General features: G+C 37.7%; 1 long non-coding RNA gene across 1 annotated transcript; it reads left to right on the top strand.

The window, feature by feature from the left end:
* The first annotated feature begins 359 nt into the window (after positions 1-359).
* Positions 360-4,667, top strand: LOC130602144 (uncharacterized). Its single transcript, XR_008972833.1, has 3 exons — positions 360-696; positions 1,801-1,910; positions 4,550-4,667. It is a non-coding gene; the product is annotated as an uncharacterized LOC130602144 (long non-coding RNA).
* The last annotated feature ends 8,494 nt before the right edge of the window (positions 4,668-13,161 follow it).

Genomic DNA, 13,161 nt, shown 5'->3' with positions numbered 1-13,161 from the left:
TTTTGTACTTGCAGAATAAATGTACTTGTTCTTGATGTCTTTTTTCCCAGATATGGAGATTGTCTTTCCCTTCCTTTGCAGTTACTTTGTTAATAATGAAAGGCTGTTGTAAACTTGCTTTGTGTTTCACTCTACAAACTTGAAGAATTTCAATTTAGCTTTTGTTTGTTTGTTTGTTTTTTAATAAAAAATGTTTTCCAGACATTGCTATTGCAGTCCTGCCAATTGGTTTATGTTTTTATTGTAGTATGGTACTTAAACTGAACACATTACCTTGGAAGCGGTTTTTTTATTTATTAATAAAGCCAACATTTTGCTTCCTGTGTCTTATAAGAATTTATCTTTTTTAGTTTTTGTTTTTATCTTTTAAGAGCATTCTCTTCGTTATATTTAGATATACTGCTTGAGAAAATCAGTTGTTACTCTGGAATTTTCTGGATGTAGCCTCTTCTGTAGTTTGCTACAGCTCTCATCTGGTTTGTGTATGTAGCTTTTATGCCACATTTGAACCTGGTAACATACAGCAACCAGGAATGCTGAGAGAGTCCCTCAGCTGCAGTGATGTAGGTTCTGCAACAAATTCCTTGTTCTTATCTTACAGGACTCTCAATCAGGTAGTTCAATTTTCAGAAGAGTGCACTGCCCAGAGAGCCTTCTGATTTTACTGTTTCAGCACTCTAAAAATCAAGGTACATGGTGAGGATCCAGTACAAGGATCATTAACCACAGGTCTCTTTAGTGGTCCTTTTAGAAGCTGCAGCATAAACTCCTATTGAAAGCTCCTCTAAAATTTCAAAGCATGACTAAAAGTCATCGCTAGAGAAAAACTAAAAACTGATTTCATTTTTCTCTTTTCCAGTTAGCCAATTTGATTCTGATGAAATTGTGGTATTCGCAGCTGATTTCATGATTTATAAAATGAGAAGCTGCCTCAAAATTAATGAATTTGTGACCACTCCATCTATCACTTACCTACTTCCCTCCTGAACCAGTCTTGACTACAGACCAGCTGACAGAGGGAAGCTCTTTTTGTGATAGTATGAGCAAATATGCATAGAAATAAGAAAGGTCCATCAGAGATGTAATTTTCATGTTTTGGACAGGGGAGGCTTTAAGCATTTTCTTACATAAAGAACTCAGATTCTAGAATAAGCTGTACAACAATACTGGTCTTGATTTTTTTTTTTTTTTTTTAATAATGGAAAATTTTGTTCCGTAAGAAAGAGATTATATCCTTCAAATATTTCTAGAGTCCTTGAAAGAAAAACCTTGCTGGGATGCCGGTAAGAAGGGAACTTTATAAACCTGTGCAAATCACTGTCCTTGCTCAAATCTCTTGTAAAAAGTTGAAGATGCACTGATATCTACCAAAAAAAGAAAAGATCAACAACAGGACAAACTCCCAGTTTGCTGTGATTCTTGCCTGTCATGATGCCACTACTCTGTCTCACTGTTGTTTCCCTAATCTGTCCATCCTTATCTGCTGTATCTCATCTAATGTGCAGATGTTAGGCTCTGTGGGACAGGAATTAAGTTTTTATACTATGATTGTGCTTGGGATGTCCCATGAAATATATCAAAAGGTGCTACAGCAATACGATGATAGCAATCCTCCTGTTGCTTGTTTTCTGTAGTTCTGCCATGCAGCCAATGTACTCCCAAATTGTTCTCAATCAGAAATGATTTCAGCACGAGAAATTCCTTCAGTTACATTGCTGAAAATGAAATTGTTGAAAAGGAAAATATGATCTTTCACAGTAATCTTCTTTACACTACTGAAATCTGTTGTAATTGAACAAGGCTGCTTATGACCAAGACCCTGAGCATCTCAGTTTCTCTCTGAGTTTGGACCTGTTTTGGCTGAGGGAAGGACCAGGAAACCTCGGGAGGATTCTTCCACTCCAAATTATGTAAGTCTACGCTACGATTGCCTTTTTTACTTTTAAAATATTTCTTCATTTTTATTCAGAGAAATTTTACTCAGTGGGTTGATATGTTTTCCTTTTCTAGGCAAAGATGTGCTGGTGCTTGGAATGGTTGCTTCACTATTTAGTCTCTTTTCTGCTCCAAAGAGCGACACAGTGGTCTAATCTTATGGTTTCAAAGACCTGAGGGTCCCTAATGCCAGATCCTCAGATCCTTTCATGACTGACTCAGCCCTTCACTTTTTGGGAAAAGTATCCTGCAGTTTTCTGTGTATGTATTTTTCAGCTGTCACCTTAAAAACCCAATGCCTTAACCATTTGGACACTACACCACTTTTTCACTACATCCTACTACTGCATGGCTTTCTGTATGCATTTTGTAGTTGTCAGCACTGGTCCAACAGTATATACTTCTCAAAACATATAGACCCCCCCACACCCCCTTACATAGATAAGTTTGGTAGCATGCTTGAGTAAGTGGGATAAATAAAAAAAATGACAGCATATTACTGGAAGTTTTTGAAGAAAGGTAAGAAGCAACAGTGACTGGCCTTAAAAGGATCATTTTTCTTATCAATCATTTATTAGGCAAAATATCAGAAAGGATTAAAATAAAGAACTTTGAGAACCAATCAAAATCCAAACTTATTCTGCATGTCAGCAGAACAGCTAATGAAGGGCTTTTTGAGGACTTTTGCTCGGGATCCTTGGGGTCCCTGGGATCCCTGGGATTAAAAAGAAGAGTGAAAAACGAAATTCTGCTTGCTCCAGTAGTGATCTTCAGACATTCCTAAAATGCCTTGGCTCAAGCTGCTTTGCAGCCATTGCACAAATTTGACTTGGAAACATTATTAATGACTTGACCTTCATTTCAAGTTTACTTTGTGCTCGCAAAAGCAGTGGGTACTGACAAGGAATATTGTTTTATTCTTAGTGGCAATTAGGTTGCTCAGTAGCCCTAGTGCAGTTTACAAGGGGGAAGTCCTGTCTAACCATCAGTAAACTGCACTCAGAACACTTATGGCATTTATGGACTGTAATCCTTGCACCCTCCATGATCCTCTGTTTGTTCTCGGCAAAAGCTTTACATGCTCCAAACTACTACTGGGTCAAAAATCTCAAGTTTGCAGCAGCAAAGAGCAAATCTAACACCCTCATTGTGAAAACTAAGCTAAAAATGTCCACAGAATAAGACTGTCTATACTGTAGGATATAAAACAGTCACGTAGTTGCCTCACAGCAGCATTATCATCCTTTAGGAGGATGTGCATATTCTACCAAATCCCTTAGGACTACTTGCTGTGAAAGAAGAAAATATGAAAACTGAAAGAAACAAGCATAAATAGACTGGTGTTTTAAAATGGTCTGACTGTTTCTGGCAAGAAGATTTTACCCTGTATTCTCTGCACACTAGCAGAAAAAGCACAGGAAGAGGCAGAGCATCTCAGCTGTGTTACTGTGAAAGATTCTATGGCTGCATTCTTTATCCCTTTGTAGGATTTAATTAAAAAAAAAAACAACAAACCCTTCCTAATGTCTGTGACATACAGATGATCAGGTTGCTCTGGTAGCAGCAGCATGAATGTAACTTGTTGCCGTGAGGAGCACTTATGTATGTTGGGCTCTTGTCCTAACTGAGCCCCCTCTCTCAAGCTTGTTTTGTCAGCGTGTAGCATTCGTACATGAAGATGTTTTGCAGTTTCTGTTTCTGTGAGGTGCAGAATATACTGGTAAAATATTTAATTGTTCTCTTTGTTTTATAATATTTTATCATTTTATAGACACATATCTATATAGCCATATCATAACTGGATATAACTATACCTTTGTATGTATGTACATTTATATATACATATGCATACATATACACTAAAGACATACATATATGTATATATATTTAAAGACTTTAGAGATTAACACATTTTTGTCTTTTTTTTGTTCTGCTGTAGAGATCTAGCTTTGCTCTGCTTTGAAAATAACTGTATACTGCCATGTTGCAAAGCTTAGAGTAGATGGCCTCCGAAAGACATGGAAAGTATGGAGAGAGAAACAGAATTATAATCTGTTTTGTAAGAATGTTTTTAAGTTTTCTATGCCAATACCTGTCTTACAAACAAAAGCTTTTAATGATTTCTCCTTGCTTTATAAAAGCTTGGTCCTTGGTTAAAATTTACAGTTCCTCTACTATATCTAATATATGCTTCAGTGATTTGCTGGATCTGGAGCACTGTGCGATGGTACTCAGGAGAATTTTCTTTGATCTCTAATCTTCTGCCCTAGAGCTTCCCACTCAGCCTTTCTGGAGGATGGTTTCAAATGACTTCTATATTGAAGGTGTTTGTGATTGTTCTTTAATCTTGAGTGTCTCTACCCTGTCTTCAAATTAACCCTTTTAATTTGATCTCCCTTTTATAGAGGATTAGGATTTACTTTTCCATTCTGTCTGAGTGAAAGAAGACGTAAGTACCAGAGTTTATATAACTAAAAATAATATCATATGGTCATTGGGGGGAGTCTAATGCAGATAGTACAGTATATAACTGCAGATGAGCTGTGTAACTGTTTTGTTAGTGTAGAAGGAAAGGCTTAGTTCAGTTAGATTTAATTTCATTTTCTTTATTTAGCACATATTTTTCAAGGAAAGGTCATGAATCCGAGAACAAATATGATACATAAGGAAAAATGCCTGTTTCACATCTTAACTACTTTCAAATTATCTAACTTCTACTGTATAAGATACTGTGTATCTGTCCATGTTATGATGGCTCCTAGTAAGTCCCTGTCACACAGTGAATGAGTTCATTTACAGAATAGTCCTGCCCTGGGTATGGCCTCCACATGAGCATGATGCAGTTGACGATGTAGTTGATAATACTGTCCAAGAAACTAGGCTGTCCAGATCCTTAGAGATGGAAAAGTGGTGGTTCCTGGATCACGCCTGTTTTGTTTTCTGTTTGCTTGCTCCCCTACAGTGGTCTGCCAGTGCTTTTGATTCTTCTGAGCCTGGCTCCCAGCTCCAGGTATGCTAGCCTGTGGGTGGTACTGCTTCTCTGTGGAGAGGCACATCTCACGGTGACTCTTCCTGAGCCACCAGGGCTTCCTTCCATTATTCTTAATGTTTTGCAGAGAACCTTTTATTTCATGATCCAGTGGAAGTCCATGGTGAGAAAGAAACTACAAAAATACTCTAAGGAGCAAAGTCGAGGTGCTATGACAAGGGGGCACATGGTGGCTGCCAAGATTTGCCGGGAACTTGAAATGTGCCAATATGCTTGTCAACGTCATTATTGGTAACTTTTCATCTTCACAAAAATTTATCTACAATAGTAATTTCTAGTGATCTGGCAGCCATTTTTTATGTTTTGAGAGAGAAAAACATGTCCTGAAACCAAACCCCCAACACCCCAAACCTAAACAATGTAAAAAAAACATGGGTGCAAGCAACTCAAATATAAAGAGGGTAGAAAGATCACTCTACATGTTTTTCTGACAAGTATGTTTTGCGTGTTGTCTGCTGTTTCCAAATATTTTGGGGGTATCATATTGCACTATTTGAATTGCAAGGCCAAATTAAATAAGGAGGAAGTGCTGTACTTTCTGAGGTTTTCTAAATCACTTCTCTCCTTAAATAAACATGTATGTACCACTCATCGTGGTGTAAACCCAGAGAGAGGCATTCTAGACCCTGAAAACCGTTCCTCTTTAACTTTCATGCTTACAAGGACCAACAACTCCCTCAGGTTTTCCTTAATACTTGCACCCTTTCCTGCCTGTCAACAGTTTTCAGACATATATTTTCTCCTGAAAGAATTCAAAGGGTGGTTTTTACTTGTGGTCTCTCTGGAATTTTTTCAGAGGTGGTGAGCACTTAAAAAATTTACACATAATCTATAGCAAATCAATATATCAGGCAATGCGTTCATTGCTACTGAGGGAAAAAACTAAGGTAACAGCTTAAATTAATCATAAATATAACTATTATGTCATACACGCATTGCACATGCACCCAATGTGTCTACCTAAACACATTGGAAAACTGTTTCTGAGACCTTGGTAGCCAAAGTTGTGTCTTGTGCCCATCCCTAGTGATTGAGTCAGACATAGAACATTAGCCAAAAATTGGCATGAATGTTGCTCATACCAAGATTTTTCAAAAGAATAATTTAACCTGTGGAGAAATGAAAAATAAGTGCAACTTTTAAAGCCGAACTGCTTCAAAATTCCTTAGGCCCACAAGAAAAAGACAAAAGAAAAAAGGAAAAAGTTTCCTTTTTTTCCTTCTCACTGTTAAACAAATGGTAGTTTTATCATTTGTTTTGTGATCACTGAAATGAAAGTTTGGGTTTTTAAACAACTCAGAGATTGCAGCAACTTGATCTGAACTTTTTTTAATGATGCAATGAATTCTAGTATGTGAGCTCTGTAAAGTTTTTCTAATGAATGTCTATTTTTCTGTGGAGTGGCAGAGAACTTACTTAAATGAATCAGGAAATCTCAGCTTGCTGCTATTAAATAAAATCTGCTTTAATGAATAGTGAGCTATCTGTCTGTTTCCAGTGAGTAAACAATAAAAGCATCTTTCTGTATTAACATAATTGTTTCTCCTGTTAAAAATAGCACATTTTTAAAAATAGAAAATACCAAGAAAATAAGCCTTCTTTCTCATAATCATCTAGATCTTTTAGGTTGCAATTAGATGATACAGATCACTTGAGTCCTGATAGTTTCCAAAATTACATTTTTTCTTGGAATCAGAAGGTGAAAGAGCTAATATTAATGAGTTTGTCTGCACATACATGAAAAATCTCCAACTGTCACAGCAAGCAATAATTGGCAGAAAGATGCTTTGATAGAGGCAGGAAGATATCCCTGCTGGTTCAAGACAGGTGGACATCAACTTGAATCCAATTTACATCTTAAAGTGCACAATAGAAAAGATTTACATTACATTGGCTAGATGAAAGTGAGCTCTTAGACTGAGCTCCTCATTTACTTTCCCTGCTTTCATTTTTTTTCTTGCCAAGCACTCAAACTATCTAGCTAAGTTTTAATGAAGATACCTTGTTCTACTGCTCTTTGAGGCAGCTATTTACTTGGCTGAGACTCAAATCTGAGCTCATACTGGGCTGAAAAAGAATACCCAAACTGATAATTGGACAGACCTGAAATTGAATAGCCTTCTTTACCCACAGCTTGAATCAAGTGAATGTGTCTTCAAGTTATGCTCATTTGGTTTCCTGGCCAAGGTCCCTTGCAGCTCTTACTGGGGCTTGACAGGAGGCCTGCAGTGGAACATGCCTGTTCTGAAAAGCACACAAGGGCTCCTGATGGGCATTTTTGGACTATCTGAGTGACCTTGACTACGTGTTTAAATCATCAACCCATATTTAAACTGTTAATTCAGAGTCAAACTTCTACTGCATCTTAAAATGTTCTGAGTCCAACACTGTATTGAATGAGGGAAAAGCAGGCTTATTCCTGTTCCAGAATGGACACTGAAGAAAAGCATATGGAGAGTCTGAATTTTTATTCCCCTGTTGTTCCTTCACCTGTGTTTGGTGAAGCCTAGGAATGTTTTGTGTGTATGTTTTCATGTACAAATTCCTATCTTCCAATCAGCAGTGTGAAGTCTGTGAAGCCTATTCCAAATGTCAGTGTTAGTCTAACTTCAGGTACATTATTTGTTAACAAATCAAGTTAGCTATTTGTTAAATATTTGATTCTGAGTTGGCATTCCTTTTTTAAGTAACCCTTCCTTTACTGATAAGATTCTCAGTCTCTTTAAAAACACAAAGCAGTAGATCAGCAAAGTAAATACAACCCATTTTTTTCTAATGTAACTTTCTTTCTTACATGATGCATGCAATTTCCTATTTTCAAAAGGTCCTTGAAGCATGGCTACGTATGATACCAGAAAATGATCTACTAATGTGCCTTACTGCATGTTGTTTACTTCAGAATTTTAGGGAGCTTTTATGTAACTTCAGCATGTATGTAAAGTTGAGAGTTGAAATGAATGGAGCTACCAAGTACTTAGTGTGAAATATTAGGCCACTTAGATGTCTGAGTACAGGCTATATTTGAAAATCTTTCAACATCCTTTGTTTCTCAGGTGAAAATATCTTCAACAAAAAAAGCTGACAAATATATTCTGGTTCACATGCTTGTGTATTGGTGCAGCCTAAGATTTATTCTGTGATTTCTTCTCTTTAAACATTGAAAAAGACTTTCAGATATTCACATCAGGCAACTGAGTAAGGATACCTAGAAAGACTGATAGAAAGGCCCATCTCTATGCAGCCTATCCACATGAATTTCCCTTCAGTGAAAACTGGAGTTTGAAGGCAAAGGTGGGTAGCACATTTTTGAAGTTGTCTTAATGAAGACATTGGTGGAAAACATTCCTGAAGAGCATGATCTCAGTGTGAGTTTGGCCTCTGCCCCAAAAGTGAAGAATGATGCATTCGCTGAAACTGGATATAGGTACCTAATATATGCATTATCCCACATAGTCCATGGACAACTCCTTTTCCAAGTGCTGAGGAAAAGGACCTGGCTGGAAGAAGCTGCCTCTTTTCTAAGACCACAGAGTTTATTCTTGTATTTCCTGCAGCAGACATGCTGTGAGGCACAGCTGAAAGTCACTGCCCTCCTAACAGATATTTTACCTCTGAAAAGTATCTCATGACTTTTTATCCAGAAAAGACACAAATTGAAGGCATTTTCTGATACCTTTGCTGTATCTCTGGATGATAGTATGTTGACGGGTGCAACACTCCCTGCTCTGGAATATAATCCCTATTTTTTTTGAGTATGAAATAAAAAAGGCAAAAAAAAAAAAGAAAAGCTGACTGCTGTCATTTCTGATGTTACAAGGTTACAGGCTAGAACCTTGGGGGATTTTACACTATATTTGATTTTTATTGTTTCACAAAATAAGACCTGTTTTCTGACAGTCAATAAAACCGCAGGTGATACTCCTTTTATAATAGATGTGAATAGACTATTACTGTTTGCTATAGCAGTTTAACTGCAGGGCAAGCTTATAAGGGTGTTTGTTGGAAAAAACATACAATCTCTTTTTAGCCACAGGACTATTTCTTTATTTTCATAGAGTTCCCTGGTAATAGTGATATATACTTATCTGAGCAGGTCTGAAATAAGCAGAAAGTTCTCTGCTTCTGAAGTTCCAAACAAACTGAAAATTGAAAAACAGTATTGATGGGCTAAAACAAGAGTAGTTGCAACACAGTATAAATAGGTAATCCTGAGTTTTAAAATAGTTTATCAAAGCAAATATTTATGAGTATTATGTAAGTAAGAGCAATGTGGAAGTCACCTTCATCTCTTTGTGCTTTACATCACATGAAAATTTCCTAGTTCTGAAAATCAGTATGCAGTGTTTATCTTTTGAGTCACAGAATCACTGAGGTTGGAAGAGACTTTGGGTATGGTCTAGTCCAACGTTTTTGCTCAAAGCAGGATTAACTAAAGGTATTTACTAAGGGCTTTGCCTGGGTTTTGGGTTTTGAATATCTCCAAGGATGAAGACTTCACAACCTTTCTGACTAAGGTGTGCCAGCGCTCCAAAACCCTCACGGTGAAAAAGCTTTTTGTTATGTCTAAAAGGAATTTTCTGTATGTATTTATGGCCATTGTCCTGTCACTGGGCACACCCAAGAAGAGTCTGAATTCCTCTTCTTCATTCCCTCCCATCACATATATATATACATACACACACACTTTTTATATATATATGTGCACGCATTTATATATACACATACAGGTAAGAACACTGGGGCCTTCTCTTAATAATTTTTGTGGCACTTCACTAGACTCTCTCCAATATGTCCATGTCTGTCTTGGACTGGGGAGCCTAGAACTGGATTCAGCACTCCCGATGCTGTCTTGTCAGAGCTGACTAGAGAGAAAGGTTACCTCCCTCGATCTTCTGGGAATATTATTCCTACTGGAGCTAAGGACATTTCTTGCCTTCTTTGTTGAAAGTGTGCAACACTGACTGGTGGTCAGCGCATGATCAGGAAGGACCCACTGCTGCTGGTCAGCACCCAACCTGTCCTGGTGTATGAGGTTACTCCTAACCAGGTGCAGGACTCGGTGTTTCCCTTTGTTGGACTTCATGAGTTTCCTGTCACCCCATTTCACCACCATGTTGAGGTCCCTCTGAATGGCAGCATTACTTACGGGCACATCAGCCACTCCTCCTAGTTTTGTGTCATCTGCACAGTTGCTGAGGGTACATTCTGCCCCATCATTCAGGTAATTTGTGAATCAGTTATTGGCTCAGTATTGATCCCCAGGGTACACCACTAGTAACTGGCCTCCAGGTAGATTTTGTGCTTGTGATCCCAACCCTTTAAGACAAATAATTCAGCTAGTTTTCAGTTCTCCTCACTGTCCCTAATCTGAACTTCTTGTAAAGCTTGCTAGTCCTGATGTTTTTATCCCTTGTGTTTTTGCTGAGGATAAACTCTTCCCCATCCTTTATATCATTAATTGAATAGGACTGGACCCAGTACTGACTCATGGGGCACACTGCTGGTTACTTCGCTCCAACTAGAATTTGTGACACTGATTACCAAACACCTTCTCTCTGAACCTGACCATTCATCTGGCTTTCCAAAAGTGGCAGCCTTTGGTGGTCCTGAGCATGCACCATCAACTTCTTTACAGGAATCTTATGAGAGGTAATGTCAAAAGCCTTTCTGAAATCAAAGTGCACAATATCCAAGTCTTTTTTATTTTGTTTTCTCTTTTATTCTGTTTTCTCTTTTATTCTTCTTTAAGTACTTATCTATACTTTTTGCAGGTTTATAAAATGGATTAGTTACTGGGTAGAATGGGAATCACTAGAAAAGAGAAATAGAGAGAAGAAAAATAAGAAAAGATGAAAGACACAAAGTGTGCAAAGAATTAGATTTTGGAGTCTGAGATCAGAAAGCTCAGTAAAGCATGTAAATACCAGTAAATGTCAGCTGGCATTGGCTTATATTCGTGAGTCTTGTATGATAAGCTCATCATCAGAGATGTTTAACATCTCTCTGGGGGCTTGGTCTTTACCTGCAGCTTTCTGATATTTTATCTCCTTTATCCTTCCTTTCATTATTTTGTAGACTTTTCTGTTCATCATGTGGGATATTAGGATATCTTACTCTGGGTATAACGTGAGGATCTGAACGTTAAACTGCAACCGCAGCACTCCTCTGCCTGCAAGCTACCCTGGTTTGTATCCCCCTGTAGCATGTTTTGTCCTCTCTGATAATTACAGAGGACAGTGAACTGTGTAATCCCTCCACACTTGATGTCTCATTTCTTTATCAAACTCAGTAACTTCTTGTGGTATTGATCTGGCAATCACTTCTTGAAAATTCTCTTTATTCTTTTTCTGCTAAGTACTTGCCATGTTTTAATAGAACAGGCCCTCTGGCTGGGGAAAAGTTGCCAGCTGAAACTTGTGAGACTGATCCACTCTTTTATTATTATTTCTTTCAGCAGCTCTTCAGTGTCTTTGATGTTACCCATGCATTTGCATTAAAAGCTGTCACTGATTTATTTTAATAAAATCCAATTATCATTTTTAGTTCCTTGTGAAAATTTAATAGATATTTCCAGTTTAATTGTGAATGTAAGCTCATGGAAGGAAGCACAACAGTCACTAATGGAAATATGCCATTAATAGTGCCAGCAGCAGTAATGAGGGTTAACAAATACCTAATTCTGTGCAGACTTAACTTCAGGAACTTATGCAGATCTATGTGGGTCCAAGGAGAAAAGCAGCTGTTTTCAAGAAGCAATGCTAGGATAATGCTAAAATACACATGGTTCTTGTGCTGTACAGACATGAGAAAAGAAATGACACTTCCAGGAGGTGGCCTCTTCTGCTTTGTAGGGCGTTTTTGTTGAAGTGATCTCTTACAACTTCAGTTTTTCTGTAGTTTCACAAGGAAATAAACTGGAAACTTCAGTCTCCTGAACTGTGCATTTTTAAAGCATGCTTCCTTTCCTCCAGCAAATCCTTGATTTCCCCATATTGCTAGCAGCAGGAGGCTATGCTTCCACTGTTATCAGCATTTCTTTTCTAAAATAAAGGATTGGTTTCTTGGTATAACTGAAATTCTCCCACTGGTGCAATAAAAGAGAAAGGAAAGGGTGAGTATCTATTGCCTTAAATTTGAGGTGGTTCTGACCTGAATAGCATTATAAAGTTATTTACATTAGCCAATCTCTTTTCCAGGTTGGTTGTCTTATTAAAAAATTAATCTGGTTGGTTTAATGCTGAAAAAGACTGATTATAAACAGCAGTGAGATGACACCAGTATTATTTGGGACACTTTAATAACTGAGAGTTGAGACCACTTAGTGATTGTCACATATCCCATCTGAAACCCATCTGTCCCCTTTGAACATATAGCAGTAAGCAAAGAAGCCTATCAATCAGGCCTGAAGTATCAAGTATATGTGTAATGTCAATCTGTCATGTGTCAGTGCTACAGATGACAACCCCTCCTGCCCTTTGCTCCTCTGCTGTTTGGGTTTTACAAAAAATCTTGCACCAGACCTTAACATTTTTTCATTAGTTCCTCTCTCCCAAAACCAAAACACAACCGATTAACTAAAGGCTCTATTCTTCTCTCAAGATATTAATAAAGTCTCAAAATGGAGAAGAATACTTTATGGTTATCACTCAGGAAGTTCACTAATGATGGGTCTACGAATGGCCTAGAGCATCACAGGAAAAAAGAGGTTTGGGAAAATCATTAAACATTTACAGGGAACCTGACCCACAAGACTTATTTTAATAGTTTTAATTGCTTGAACTCTGGTCTGTTAGAAATATGAATTACAAAAGAAAAGGCCATGAATACAAGAGTAGAAAGCATCAAAGAGGAGAAAATCACAGAATCATAAGAACAGTTAGGGTTCGAAAGGACCTTAAGATCACCTAGTTCCAACCCCTCTGCCATGGGCAGGGACATTTCATCCTAGAAAATGTCACCCAGGGCTCCACCTAACCTGTCTTTGAACACTGCCAGGGGTGGAGCATTAACCACTTCTTTGGGTAACCTAAAACATTGACTAACCTAAAATACTGACTTTCATTTCCAACCTAGGTAAGGTAATACCCTTCTTCTTTATCAGATTTGCAATGGGGTTGGTCCACATTATTGTTTATCAATCATACAATTTTATATAGAATCATAGAATTATAAAACGG

Source organism: Pezoporus wallicus, unplaced genomic scaffold (assembly GCF_028554395.1).
Source record: "Pezoporus wallicus isolate ANWC-B61680 ecotype Strahan unplaced genomic scaffold, APGP_CSIRO_Pwel_v1 contig_2, whole genome shotgun sequence".
In the NCBI taxonomy this organism is placed as follows: Eukaryota; Metazoa; Chordata; class Aves; order Psittaciformes; family Psittacidae; genus Pezoporus; species Pezoporus wallicus.
The sequence above is the reverse complement of the archived record's forward strand: the minus strand, read 5'-3'. Positions and strand labels throughout refer to the sequence as shown.